Here is a 14,283-nt window from a genome sequence, read left to right on the forward strand (position 1 = left end):
GTTTCAAGAACTTGTCCATTGTTAGATATCCCAGATACTAGCTTTTAAATAGTAATTTTAAATTTTAATGTAAACTTGTGGGTAGGTTAGGACAGAATTTTGCTGGGGGAACGAATTAGTAAGTCTGTGTGTATGTGCGTGTGTTTTAAAGATACTCCTGTGCTCATGAAGATTGTATTCCCAGGACATGTTGGCCCTACGTTTATTTAACTCTCATGCATCAAAATAGTTAGTATTAGAGCGAGTGAGAATCTAGTCTTGTTCTGTTCAGCATGGTAGCCAGTACTCACGTGTGGCTCTTGAGCATTTGAAATGCATTCCAAATTGAGCATTGAAATGCTATTCCAAATTGAGATGTCCTGTAAGTATAAAATAACATACTGGATGTTGAAGAGGTAAGAAAAAAATGTTAACTAATAAGTGAGGGAGTTGGGTCTGGAGATGAATTGTTTTGATTCCCACTAACCTTCCTATTTAATGAAAATACGAAATGAACACTGAGTTCTATTCATATATAGTTCAAAGACGTTTTTCTAAAAGATAAAGGTTTTGTTACTATTTTTTTAAAGCACAACTTTTATTTGATGCTACAGAGAAATTTTTCTCATCTCTACTCATGAACCTAAGATTGACAAAAGCTTAGCTAGAATAAAGTATACCGAGTGTGACCTTGTGACCTTACTGTAGTCCATTTGTTATTTAAAAGAAGCTTTAAAATTTTGTGGAATGCTTTCATATCAAGTTCTCACAAGATTTGAACTCAGCAGAGTGAATGAGAAGACCTTCCTCTAGCTTTAGGGCCAAATACTAACTACTCTTAGAAATCTTTGTCAAAGCTTCAGATTTGGGAGATTCGGGAAAACCAGTTTTTTAAAGAACTAAGAGTCCTCCTGGGATATCACAGAAGTAGTTATAGTTATTCAACAAAAGAGAACAGAAAAATGAACCTGAAATTTTTTTCCACTTAAATCAGCAGATGAAACTAATGGTGAAGACAGGCAGTAGTGCTTTGTTGCTAGAATACAATTCTGTTTATTTTTCCCCTCCCAAGCCCTTGCTTTTCAGCCTGGCCTTGCCTTGCAGATTAGTCGCTATTACTTCATTCATGGATTCATTAATGTATATTGGGAACATACTGCGTTCAAGGGACTATGGTAGTTGTGAGAAAGGTAAATGCATAGGAACTAGTGTACAAATAACATATAGGGTAAAAAATAGTGTTTACAGAGAAGCCTAGGACTTCCCTCGTGGCCCAGTGGTTAAGAATCCTCCTGCCAATGCAGGGGACACGGGTTCGAGCCCTGGTCCGGGAAGATCCCATATGCCGCCGAGCAACTAAGCTCATGCACCACAACTGCTGAGCCTGCTCCCTGGAGCCCGCGTGCCTAGAGCCCATGCTCTGCAACAAGAGAAGCCACTGCAGTGAGAAGCCCGTGCACCACAACGAAGAGTAACCCCCCTCTTGCTGCAACTAGAGAAAGCCCACGCACAGCAATGAAGACCCAACACAGCGATAGATAGATAGATAGATAGATAGATAGATAGATAGATAGAAGCCTAGCTAAAGGGCTGTGAAAATCAACAGGAGAAACTGTTTCTGATTGGCAGATCAGGGAAGACTTCCCCGAAAAAGAGCAGAAAGCTCCTGTGTGCAGAGTGCGGGGAGGATTTGAACATACGGAGAGGGGCAGAGAGGAGAGAGCACATAGGAAAACCATGGGCTGGACATCAGGAGAAGCAAATCCTACGTTGTGTCTGTGTGTTGAATTCCAGCAGGGGCTGGAAAGGTTTGTCAAAGGCGAATCGCAAAGGGAATTACACTCCGTGTTAGTACCTTAGTTTAGGCTTTGCTCTGTAGGTCATCTGCGTAGGGGAAGAGCATTTTCAGCACCATCCTTCAGTAAGATTAATTTATCAGTGGTGTGCAGGATTGATTGAAAGGATGCTAGATTGGATGAAGTACCCTGTAAAGAAACCATTATACTGGTTCAAGCAATTATTAATGGGGAAACTGAACTGGACATCTCTGTCCTTACGAGTAGAATTGAATTGGGTTTGGAAGTAAAACCAGGAATGAAATATCATATGTGAAAATCCATAATAATAGTATTAGCTCACATTTAATGAGTGCCTACTCTGTGCTGAGCTTTGTTGGAGAACTTTGCCACTTACTTCAGTTAGTTCTTAACAGTCACTTAGGATGTGGATGACAACACCGAGGCCTGGAGAGGTTAAGTCCCTCCCCCAGTCACACAGTCGATGAGTAGCAGAGCCAGAGCTGACCGTCCGTCAGTCTGAATCCACACTGCATATTGCTTTGCTGAGGGATTCATGATGGGAATCTTTCAAGTAACAAACTCCCACCAGTGTAGTTGAAACACACTTCATTTTAGAAAAATTTATTTTGGACAGAATGTCTTTGAGGTTGCAGCTACGATATGTAGCTAAATGAACAATAAAACCATTATTTTATAAAATAATCATGTTTAAAAATGAGGCAAAATTGATGATGCTTTCATTTGACAGGCTATTCCCAAATTGCGGTGCATAGTAATTCTTTAGGTGGGGTGACTGGAATGTGCATCAAGGCTCTAACACAAAGATGACTGTTAGCTTTAAAGAAAACCCATTTAATTGGCCTGCTGAGATCCCTGACACCTCACCCTTTCCTCAGAGGTAAGGGAGCATGACTGGCTTAAAAACTGAAAGAGCTTTGACGATTACAGGGTGGGAGGAAAAGGAGGTGCTCTTCCTAAAACGCCCTCCAGAGGGGAAACAACTGCAACTAAGAGAGGCAGAGACAAGCCTTTTTTTTTTTTAGGAAACATCTTTATTGGAGTAGAATTGCTTTGCAACGGTGTGTTAGTTTCTGCTGTATAACAAAGGGAATCAGCTGTACATATACATATATCCCCATATCTCTTCCCTCTTGCGTCTCTCTCCCACCCTCCCTATCCCACCCCTCTACCTCTAGGTGGTCACAGAGCACCGAGCTGATCTCCCTGTGCTATGCGGCTGCTTCCCACTAGCTATTTGCTTTACATTTGATAGTGTATATATGTCCATGCCTCTCTCTCACTTCGTCCCAGCTAACCCTTACCCCTCCCCACGTCCTCAAGTCCACTCTGTACGTCTGCGTCTTTATTCCTGTCCTGCCCCTAGGTTCTTCAGAACTGAGACAAGCCTTTTGTTTTGTTTTGTTTTAGAACAAATGGAAATTCAGGGAAAACATCTCAAAATTGACTCTCCTGGAAGCAAAAATACTTAATTGACTTGTGGTGCTAGCAAACTTTGAACTGAATTTTTGTCTTTGAAGTGAAATTGTGTTGCCGTGTATGTTAACAAGCACAATATATCTGGCACTCAGAGGGGACAGAGATCAGGGGGCCAAGCTTGTCCTGAAAGACCTAAGTCTGAGACATGAGCCTCAAAGGGCCCACACAAGAGCCTCCTAAGAAAAGAGCAACCCCCAAAAGAGCATTAATATATTCAGGCAAACCAAGGGATACAAAACCATTTTGCTGAATTATTTGTAGAAGAGATATTGAGTGCCATTTGGCCGAGAAGGAAAAACCGCTAGATTTCATTTTTCCTTCTGTATTCAGAAGCCACACAAATATCTGTGAGAGCAGGAAACACCAGTAGGTTAGGGAGCAGATTCCATAGAAGCAGTTTTCCAGCTTAATGGTCTCAGGAACACTTAAAACTTATTGAAGAGCCCAAAGAGTTTTTTGTTTATGTGAATTTTATTAATTGAAATTTGATCTATTTATATTATAAATCAAATAGGTTTCAAGATATTTATTCAGTTAAAAATCATCACCTACTGAAAGAAACCTGTCTGAAAAGGTATCATGTACTGTATGATTCTCACTATATGCCATCCTGGAAAAGGCAAAATGACGAAGACAGTAAAAAGATCTGTGGTTGCCACTGATCCCACGAGAAGAGTCTCTAAATATTGGGAAGCTATCAAGCTCAAGGTGGCCAAAATACAGTTTCCAAGAGTTACAATTTTCACACGAAAGCTTGAATTTTATCACTGGCAACAAGTTCTGTCAATTGTTTGCCTTGCAGTGACAGGCTTATCTCATTTTCAAGAAAATGCCTGCCAAGTATCCAATTGAGCAACGTAGTTTGTCAGTAATTCTCTCAAGTAAAGAAAGTGTTTTAATGAAAACAGCAGCTTCAACTCACAATTCAAACGTTCATACAAATTAACTTTCCTCCTAGACATCTACTGTACTTCTCTGTATGCAGCAGGAATGTGTTACGCGTACTTTCCATTTCATCACACAGAATATTAAAAAGATGTACTCCAGGGTAGAGATGTAAGAAAATTAATATTTTTTTCTGTTTCATCCAGGACATCCTTAAGTGAAACTGGCTTGCTTGCTTTTTATTTCACTGTGAGTGCATGGTGGTAAAGAATGCAGTGACTTCGGGTACAGTTTGGTGTCACTGCCTTGACCTGTGCTAAGATGCCAACTGGTTTACTCACCGTTGTTTCTGCATCATCAGTGAAAATGTCCACACCTGACAAGGGCAGATAGTGTCTTAGGATGATTATGAAATAGTTTTGACTTCATAACCCCCTGCAAGAGCCATGGTGACCCCCAAGGTCTGCAGACCACAATTTGAGAACTGGTGGGTCTAAATTATAGTGGTAATACAAACATTGTAAGAATTGACTATTTCCTGGTCTGACCACATAGAAATTTATCATACTTGCATTTTTGGCTCTAGGATTTTATATTCTTACAATGAAAATTCTGTTTTAAAATTAAATATGCAAATTGAGAGCCAAGGAAGAATAAAATGAAAGTTTAGAAATAACTGAAATCCATAAACTATCATATTTAAAGCCAAATTTCACACCTGAGTACATGGACCTCATGTTTATTTAGGCAATAGTTGCATTGTGCCTTATTACATAAATAATTTACTCATGTTTTCAAAATCTCAGGCTATATTACTGCCCTGTGGTAATTGAATCTTCATTAATCTGAAAGGTTATGTTTTCTTCATTATTTTAATTATTTCATATAAAAGCCACAGCTTTGCATTTTTATTGAGACTCCCCTCTGGATGAGCGCTTTACCACTTGTCATTAGGATGATTTTTTTTTTAAGTGCACATTTGCTGTTCACTGAATCAGTTTCTGGAGTAGAGCACGATCTCCAGATTGAGACCATGTGAGCCCCTGTCTCTGGAAACTCCAAGGTTGTGCTTTTCAGATGACTTCATAGAACTGTGCTTGAGCTTGACTGATTTCCCACAGCTCATCAGGCACACAGAGAAAGATAAATTGAAGACTGCACTGGACACTCTGTAAATACTTAAGGCAAAGTAGGCAACCAGCATGTATCCTTGAAAATTTAGACATAGAATTAGACCTGTGATTAGATGAAACAGCTACATTGAGCTGTTCTCACATTGGCCAAAAGAGGGGGACACAAGCTAAGGAACGTGATTTTAGTAGTTAGAAATGTTCAGTGACATTGTATAGTCTGGGGGTGGGAAACTGAAGCAAGGAAATAGTGGTTTGGGTTTTTGTTTTTGTTTACTTGACCAAAATTCTGATAACATAAAGTATAACTCATACTTAACAGCTATAACCATATCCAAACTCGAGGTGAATGATGACACTGTCAAAAGTGAAAGTAGGTTGAATTAATGCCAATAATAATTAATATCTGTCAATTTGCATTGACAAAGAATCCAGAAATCTGTGTATAAGAGGTAGAGTTCAAACTAAAAAAAAAAGCTCTTAAAACTTGTACAGGTCTTACATGAAGAACCAGTGCCTAGTTTCAGATTGAATGGGATATGTGATAAATTATTTAGACCCAAAATGTAGTTTGTTTAAAATGGCCAAATATTAAGTTTTATTTTTATTCCCTCACAAATACATGCTAAAAGGACAGAAAAATGTTAAATGTCAGATGCTTGTATATTAATGGCATTGGTGATTCCAACCTTTTCTCCTTCCCAGCTCAAAAGCTGGATGTTTAGTACTTGGGAATACATTTCTCTATGTGTTACGCAGTCAAAAAAGATAGGTGCATGTGTAAATAAAACCCTTCATACAATAAATTACTCCCTATTCATCCAGAACAGTAAGGAATCGGGGTGTTCTGACACATTGAATATCTAATTAACTCAGAGTTACTCGATTTATAGTTTTTTAAACAATGAGAAAAAATGCATTGAACATTAAAATTACAATAAATATAATTTTCTTTGATTATTGATGTTGTTTGGAATCCTAAGAGCACGTTAAGGCTGTCATTTGCAATACGTATTATGAGAAAAAAATTGATTTATTTTGCTTTCTAATGGTTTGATTGTGAATAAATGAAAGTAAATGATATTTGAATTTACATGGGTAACTCTCTTTTTCTCTACATATATTTCAAGAATTGCTGAAGCTCTTTGAAACCAAGAACTCTTTGATTCAGTTCCTACATATTCCTAGATTCTTATTTGTCTGCTAATGACTGAAACAAATTTAATTTTAGCCTCTTTTACAAATTAAAATTTTAATTTTTGGTGAAAACAGATTCAGTGAAATAAGGTGTCCTGGAGTGTAAAGGAAATGGAGAATGGAGTCCTAAACCCTGTTCTTTCTGTAGATTTCCAGGTAGTGGTAAAGTCAGGGGATCATTTTCCGTAACATAAACTAAGCAGAGCGGCAGTTGTGTTCAACAAATGATACATATTCACTAAGCGAAGAAAACGGTTACCAGCTCTCAAAAAAACAAGAATAGACAGGGCTTCCCTGGTGGCGCAGTGGTTGAGAATCTGCCTGCCAATGCAGGGGACACGGGTTCGAGCTCTGGTCTGGGAAGATCCCACATGCTGTGGAGCAACTAAGCCCGTGAGCCACAACTACTGAGCCTGCACGTCTGGAGCCTGTGCTCCGCAACAAGAGAGGCCGCGACAGTGAGAGGCCCGCGCACCGCGATGAAGAGTGGCCCCCGCTCGCCGCAACTAGAGAAAGCCCTCGCACAGAAACGAAGACCCAACACAGCCAAAAATCACTATTAAAAAAAAAAAGTATAGACAAACAGCACAACTGAAGGCCACACAACTCTCTAATACAATTTGCTTGGTAGTTGTAGCTGATCCCCTTACTGACCCCCACATTTCTGTTCATGATTACTAACCTAAAAAAAAGAAGACTGCATTTCTCCATTGATTTTTTTGTTTTTTTTCCCTGCCTAGAATCAAGCACAAGTCCTACTGAGTAATGAAATAGCCTAAAGCAGACAATAAGGTGGGAAGCAATGAATTTGATTAGCCAATCAGTCCTGAATAATCAAAAGGCTATCCTAATATCTGTGATAAATCTGATTGGTGGGGGATTTTTTCATTAAAACAAGACAATTTTATCTAACCAAAAGAATGTACAATCTAATTGACTTTGGACCAGTGCCTCTTGGAAAGGACATTAGTTGCTGCTCTCTGCTGACTTCTCTAATCACCTACCATTTGCCAAAAATTTCACCCAAACTGCAATAGAAAGTGAAACAGGGACTTCCCTGATGGCGCAGTGGTTAAGAATCCGCCTGCCAATGCAGGAGACATGGGTTCAATCCCTGGTCCAGGAAGATCCCACATGCCGTGGAGCAACTGGGCCCGTGCGCCACAACTACTGAGCCTGCACTCTACAGCCCTCGAGCCACAAGTACTGAAGCCCGTGCACCCGTGCTCGGCAACAAGAGAAGCCACACATCGCAATGAGAAGTGGCCCCCGCTCACCTCAACTAGAGAAAAGCCCGTGTGCAGCAACGAAGCCCCGATGCAGCCAAAAATAAATAAATTAAATAAATTAATTTTAAAAAAAAAAAAAAAAAAAAAAAAAAAAAAAAAAAAAAAAAAGAAAGTGAAACAATTGCCTTCTTAAAACTTTTCTCTTGCAGGGACAGTGCATCAACCTTATTTTTTATCTGCCTCCCTGTCCACTTTTATTTTAGTCCTCTCTCCTCTCTACCTGCTTTTGGTGGTGGGCTTCCTCAAGACTTATACTCACGTGAGACTAGTTCCATCTGTTGGTTTCACGTATCCCTTGGTGCCGACTTGCAGATCTATATCCCTAGTGCTAAGACCACACCCGGGCTCTAGGCCTATTATTCTCTTTCTATTTTTGAGGTCCCAGACTCTAAACCTGACAATGTCCTCTGGTACTTCCAATCAAATCCAAGCTCTTCCTCTCCTGGGCTTGTCATGCCTTCTGTGAACTGGCCACTCCTGGTTCCCTGACCTGTCTCCTGCCTCTTGTACTGAGGTCATTGCAGTAGATGGACAGTTGGCTGTTTTGTTTTTTGTCTGAATGCTCTTTCTGAATTCATTATTTTTTGTCTATTAGATCAAGCTCATACTTCTCAGCCTGTTATTAAAAGAGTAGGCCCAGTATTTTTTTCTTGCCTTCTATTACTCACCATACCAATCCTTAGCTTCCATAACTTCCATTTCTCCACTGTCCTATCCCCTCCACCCCACCCCATTCATTCCTGTCCTCCACCCCATACGTCTGTATACTCATCTTACCTATCAGGCACTTTCTCACTTCCTTGCATCTTTCCTCATTCTGTTCTCCCAACCTGAGGCAGCTTTTATTCATTTCAATGAAGTCAAAATTACTTTTTCTTCTTCTTTGAATCTAACTTTAAAACCTACATTGGTTTCTCTTTTTTTAAGATTTTTATTATGTGAATTACCTCTGTTTTATAGTTAACTTTTTGGTCAGATTCTTATTTGCCACTTGTTTCTCATGTGCTAGTCAATCCTTCAGGTATTTTAAGGCCCTCAGGGGTAGATCAGGCTCTCATGCTTGTCTTCTGGTAAAATACTGTTTACTGTAGAAACAGGCAGATGGGAACGGTTGATTACTTGATTTGGAATTTGGTGAATCTTACTTACATTTTTTTCCCAAGCCTGTCTTTGGAATATTTAAGCCTTGTCTCTTTTTTTTCCTCCTAGAAATTCATTTTGTAGACAACATTCAACTTTGTGAACCTGAAAAATTTTGACCATTCCAAGTCTTAATGCCACACCACTGCTCCAGAGAATTTATACTACGACTGGTAACAATGGCCAGAAGCCTGAAGAATTAAAATGCCAACACCAAACCTTACCTTAACAGCTCTGGTCTATACCGTTCCCCCGCATTTTAATATATTATTTTGTTTTATAACCACTTCTAAATATTCTTGGTTATTTCTTTTCTTTGTTGTTGTTGTTTTTTTTTTTTTTTTTAGTTAGAGAGTTTCGTGTTTTGTTTCCTGTTTACTTTGTGTACAACTACCTGCTTTCTGTGACTCATTTTGAGCAAATGATAGTGAACAAAGCCAGCCCCAGCTGGTAAGGTGCTGTTCACTGGAACAGGTGCTGTTGTGCGGAAAGGAGACTCTGTGACTAATTCCGATAGTGGCTTTCCTTCTTCCGGACGCTTCCCATTGAGTTCTTACAAGTCAATATTTACAGAGTTCTCAGTTTGCAGTAAATATACTTGTATGAGAAAATATTAATGCAGATTAAAGGCGTTTCTTACATCGTGAAAATTTTCTAATGTTTGAGAATTTCATTGGGGCTATTTTTTGATATTGAACCCTTTTGACTTTCCAGTACCGTGACTTTTTACTTTTAGCGGAAAGTCCGGGAATCTCCAAACTGGAGAATTATGATGAAGTTCACTGACCACGCACTGTGTTTAGAGGCCCTGTTGCACCACAGTGCCGGTGCTTCTCAGACACGGGCTCTTCGGCAGCATTCCAGAAATAGGAGGGGAGAGAAAGCGATATCTTCCCTCCTACTAAAATATTCAGGCAGCTTAAAAACCTTAGTGCTTTCTTTCTTAACATGTCCAAATTTCAGTACTTTCCATTATTTGAACACTCGTGTAGAACACTTTGCTTTGTATTAAACCTCCTTGTCTCCACGTAAAACTGACCTTTTGTTATCGAGCAGGTATATCTCTTTCAGATAGCGTGGTGATCCACACAGGTGTGAGGTTGCCAGGGCGAGGAGTTAGGGCCATGGTGGTTTTTTGACAGTTGTAAGAAGGCTACACCATTTAAAGCTGACACCAGAGACCTGATAGGGACTTATTAACTGTATTGAACAGTCTTTCTTTTGCTTTGGCCCTATGTATAGTTATGATGCCAGATTAGATTCCTAGCAGCTTCAAGTTGTATTAAATGATATTTTGCTTTCTGTAATACTGTTATAAAATAAAGTTTGTTTATTCTCTAAACTTGTCACTTCTCTTTTTATGAAGGTTTAAAAAGATAAGCTCGAGTCATACTCTCAGTCAGAAGTTCTAGTATTTTGTGGGACGTAGCATTTTTAAAATCTGTTATTCAGATCTTTTATAATTTCATGCTGCTGCCAGCACCACCAATTTCAAGTGGCTAAACCAATGTCGAATGTTTGTAAATCTACTATTTAGAATGCCAGTTCCTTCTGCCTGGTTACATAATCCACCCCAGCTTGTACAAGTTCTCCAAGGCATATTTTTGCTTGTTTTCTTTGTGTATTTTTTGTTTTGTTTCAGGAAATACCTTAGCTGCACCATCTGAAACCTGGTCCTCGGCTTCAGTTTTGCTTAACAGTCCAGTGGGTCTTAGTGCATCAGGCAGAACGGGCTCTGCTGAGGGCTGCGTCCATGTCTCATCAGGATGGTTCATTCTGAAGCTTTTGCCCAGACACATGAGATGAAGTGCTGGATTTTCTTTCAAACGTTAAAAGCATTATATAGCAAGTGACCAACAGGGTGTGGTATATTCCATCTAAAACGTTCTGTAGAATGTCTTTCCCTAGTTGTTTAAAGTGAGCATGTTAAATATAATTTGCATGACTGTCTTCTTTGGGATCAGTTCCCACTGAATTATCTCTCACCTTGTGAAAGATCTTTCTCACTTTCTCTAGAATTATTACAAAAACAGTTCCTCTCTGGGGAAGCATATCTCAGCAAGCCAAGCCTTAGAAATATTATGGAACCAAATGTGACTCTGTAAATATAATTTTCATCAGAAAGTGTGTCTGTATAACATTTGTATTTAAAGCAGAGGTTGATCTGTCAGGGTTTTTTGAGAACCATATCCTTCCACATGGAAGGAAGTGATAGGAGGTAAGTACGTCTATAGCAGCTCCAGTGGAAGAGGAAATGCATTGTTCAGGCCAGGCTCAGTTTTATCAGCTGAGATGGCAAGGACAGAGTTTGGGGTCCCAGAGACATCTGAAGTATCTGTGGGGTCTTGGTACCTGAAGAGCAGCTGAAAACAGTGTTGATCATGCCACCTGTGACTATGGCAGCAAGACTGTCTATTTTAGTATTTTGTATTTCTTGCAAAATAATTCTGAGGACGTTATAATCTCATTCTGTGAACTGAGCGTTCAAAACCCCAAGTGATAGAATAAGAAAATAGGTCAACAGCGTTCACTGCCGTGAGACGTCCAGGCGCTAATCGTTTATCTTAAGTCAAAAGCAATATAATTTGGGGGTGATAAGCAATAATTCCTTTTAGTTGTATAGGGTTTTTATGAGTATTTCACATAAACCTTCCAGCGATCCTGTGTGGAACACAGGAAACAGAGCAATGCATTTTCCACAGGCCACAGCAGGATAAAAAATGAGGTTGTTAAAAAAAAATGTATAGAGTTGGTGAATTTTGGGCATTTCACTGTTGTGAGTAGCTTCTGTTTCCCTTTATGATGCACGTAGCATTCCTCACTGCATAGGCCACAGTTCATGGAGTGATCATCCCCAGGACTCCGGCAATGAAGCAAACTGTAGCATAACGACTGCCCACCATGGACTTCATTACGTTTTCCCCTTACTTATGGATAAAATTATATAGTGTCTGAGGACATCATATAATTGAGAATTAAAAATAATAGGATAAGGAGGAGTGAGTCGTGGTTTAGGTGAAACAAGATTGGCCATGAGTTGATGATTGCTGAAGCCAGGCGGCAGTAAATGGGGGTTCGTTATATCATTCCGTTAGAATATTCCATGGTAAAAGACTAAATGCCATAAAGCCCCATGATTTTGAAAAAAGGTCCTGTCTCCATGTACTGTGAGGTAGTACATTGCTCTTCCGGGTGTGGTGCTCTGGTCAGTTTCCAGCAGAGTCTTAACGCACTTGCACTAGAGAATAGGACCGGGGTCTACGAGGGCTTGCACAGATCCTTGCATGCACGTGCACCTGTTCACGTATTTGCCGGGATTAGGCCACGATGCGGAGCTGGCCCCGGAAGAGAACACGGTCAGCTGGCAAATCTGAGGTGTCAAACTCCTGACCCTTGGCCACAGGGTCAAAAACACTGACCCTTTGTATAGTCATGATGCCCAATTAGGTTTATAGTAGCTTCAAGTTGTATAAAATATTTTGCTTCAAAAACACTGGCTTCAGTGCTTCGTGACCACCTAGAGGGGTGGGATAGGGAGGGTGGGAGGGAGATGCAAGAGGGAGGAGAAATGGGGATATATGTATACGTATAGCTGATTCACTTTGTTATACAGCAGAAACTAACCATTGTAAAGCAATTACACTCCAATAAAGATGTCAAAAAAACAAAGAACAAACTGGCTTCAGACTCCTGGGTGTTTGCCCTACTCTGAGTAACTGAACCATGTGACTTCAGTGAAGGTACTTAAACATCTATAAAGTGAGGGTAGTAATACATCCCAGTGTAGGGGTATTCTCATGGTTAGATGAAGTAAAACTGTATAAAGTGTCTAGTGGAGCTCCTGGCACAATAATGCCCTCCAAAAAAGCGATCGCTATGAATACTAACAGCACTGTGCATGAGTTAACCCACCAAAGGCAAATTACGGGAGATACTGCCAGTCTGAGCTGTGTTCTTGTGAGAACTTTACAGAGTAGAACTCTGTACCCTTAGGAACTAGGTCACTTGGGAAGCCTGTGGGAAGGTTTTGGCTTTGAAGTTGTGTGGACCCAACTTCCTTGTGAGCCCTGCAGTGTCAGGAACCCGTTATGGTCTACTCATTCTCTGCTGTATGGCAACTAAGGTGGCTAGTGTAAGACAGCACAATCCTTTCCTAAGACTGGCTGCAGGCTTCCTAACCACAGATTCTTTGATGGACTTCGAGGGGCTAAGCTTTCCCACAATATATACAAAATCACGGGTATATGCATGTTTCCTACAGAAAAAAAAAAAAGATTCCTATCTTTAATTAAATTCTCAAAAGGCTTCTTCATTACCTAAATAAAGGTTAGGAATCTCTGCTCTTTAAGAATCTAGGTTTTGGAATATGGATTTGAAAATTTTTTTAATGGAAAGAATTTCAATCTGGTGTTAATTATAAATAAAATTTCTTGAATACGTATTTCCTGTTTATGTTCTGCCAGGGTGAATGCCTTTGCGTAAATTCTGATAAGCGCAGAGGCCTCTTCTGATTAGCACACTAATTATAAAATCAGAAAGCAAGAATCAAGAGCATTTGTTTGGAAAATTCTAACTTTTTATAAACAAGTCAGAAAATTGATTTCCAAAATGTGTTTAACCGTTATGAACTCTTATTTCTGAGATGACAGTTTTGCCAAAGAACTTAAGATTTCAAGGAAAAGCTGTTGTTGGTATGTGAACGTGCTTATCTGTTCTCAATTTTCCAGTTGCTACTAAATTACATCTAGAAAATACTGGTGGCTGTTACCTGGTCAGATTACTTAGAAGTTTGTTTTTTTTAAGGGTTGCAAATAATACTTGAGAGAACATGATGTGTGCCCTTCCTTGCTCCGTTTTCTGTTTTATCAACGTGTATAAGCTCAGAATGTGAAGCAGCGGTCATGGACTTGTAGTGTCCCAATGCCAAATTTCCAAATTACCAACACAGTTAACGAGAGAGATACATATTATTAACAATTTTAGGTTAGCTCTGTAAAAAAAATTTTTTTTTCATTGAATAAATGGCAATGTAACAGAACTTACAACACCCATTAAAGTATTTTACTGAAGGTCTCATGTTGGGGAAACAGAATTGGGAGTTCGTTCAGATACTAGAACATTAGAAATAAGGTTAGGAAGTGTTGAGGTGAAACCACTTAGGAACGTTTTTGGCCCCTGATGAAAGGCTTTGGAGCACAGGAGGAAACAGAGTGTAGGATGAGGTAAGGAGCCCACCAGCCTGGTATAGGTGGCAGCAGCAATGACAAGGAAGCAGGCAGTCCAAACCGGAAGGAACTCTTACCCTGGACTTTGAGCAGGTGGAGAGCAGAGACGTGACCGGGCAGCTGATGGGCTGCGCTCTGTGAG

The 14,283-nt window shown here is 39.8% G+C and overlaps 1 protein-coding gene across 20 annotated transcripts in view; it reads left to right on the forward strand.

The window, feature by feature from the left end:
- EPB41L2 (erythrocyte membrane protein band 4.1 like 2) overlaps positions 1-10,258 on the forward strand; it is a 218,817-nt gene extending 208,559 nt beyond the window's left edge. For 19 of the 20 annotated variants that reach the window (XM_007190851.3, XM_007190852.3, XM_057528212.1 and 16 more), the window contains one exon: positions 8,986-10,258. The gene's annotated coding sequence lies outside the window, so the exon portion shown is untranslated. Of the gene's footprint in view, positions 1-7,227; positions 7,280-8,985 lie in introns of all 20 variants that reach the window. The other variant, XR_009005263.1, reaches the window with a different exon arrangement.
- The last annotated feature ends 4,025 nt before the right edge of the window (positions 10,259-14,283 follow it).

The sequence above is a fragment of the Balaenoptera acutorostrata genome, chromosome 14 (assembly GCF_949987535.1).
Source record: "Balaenoptera acutorostrata chromosome 14, mBalAcu1.1, whole genome shotgun sequence".
NCBI lineage: Eukaryota > Metazoa > Chordata > Mammalia > Artiodactyla > Balaenopteridae > Balaenoptera > Balaenoptera acutorostrata.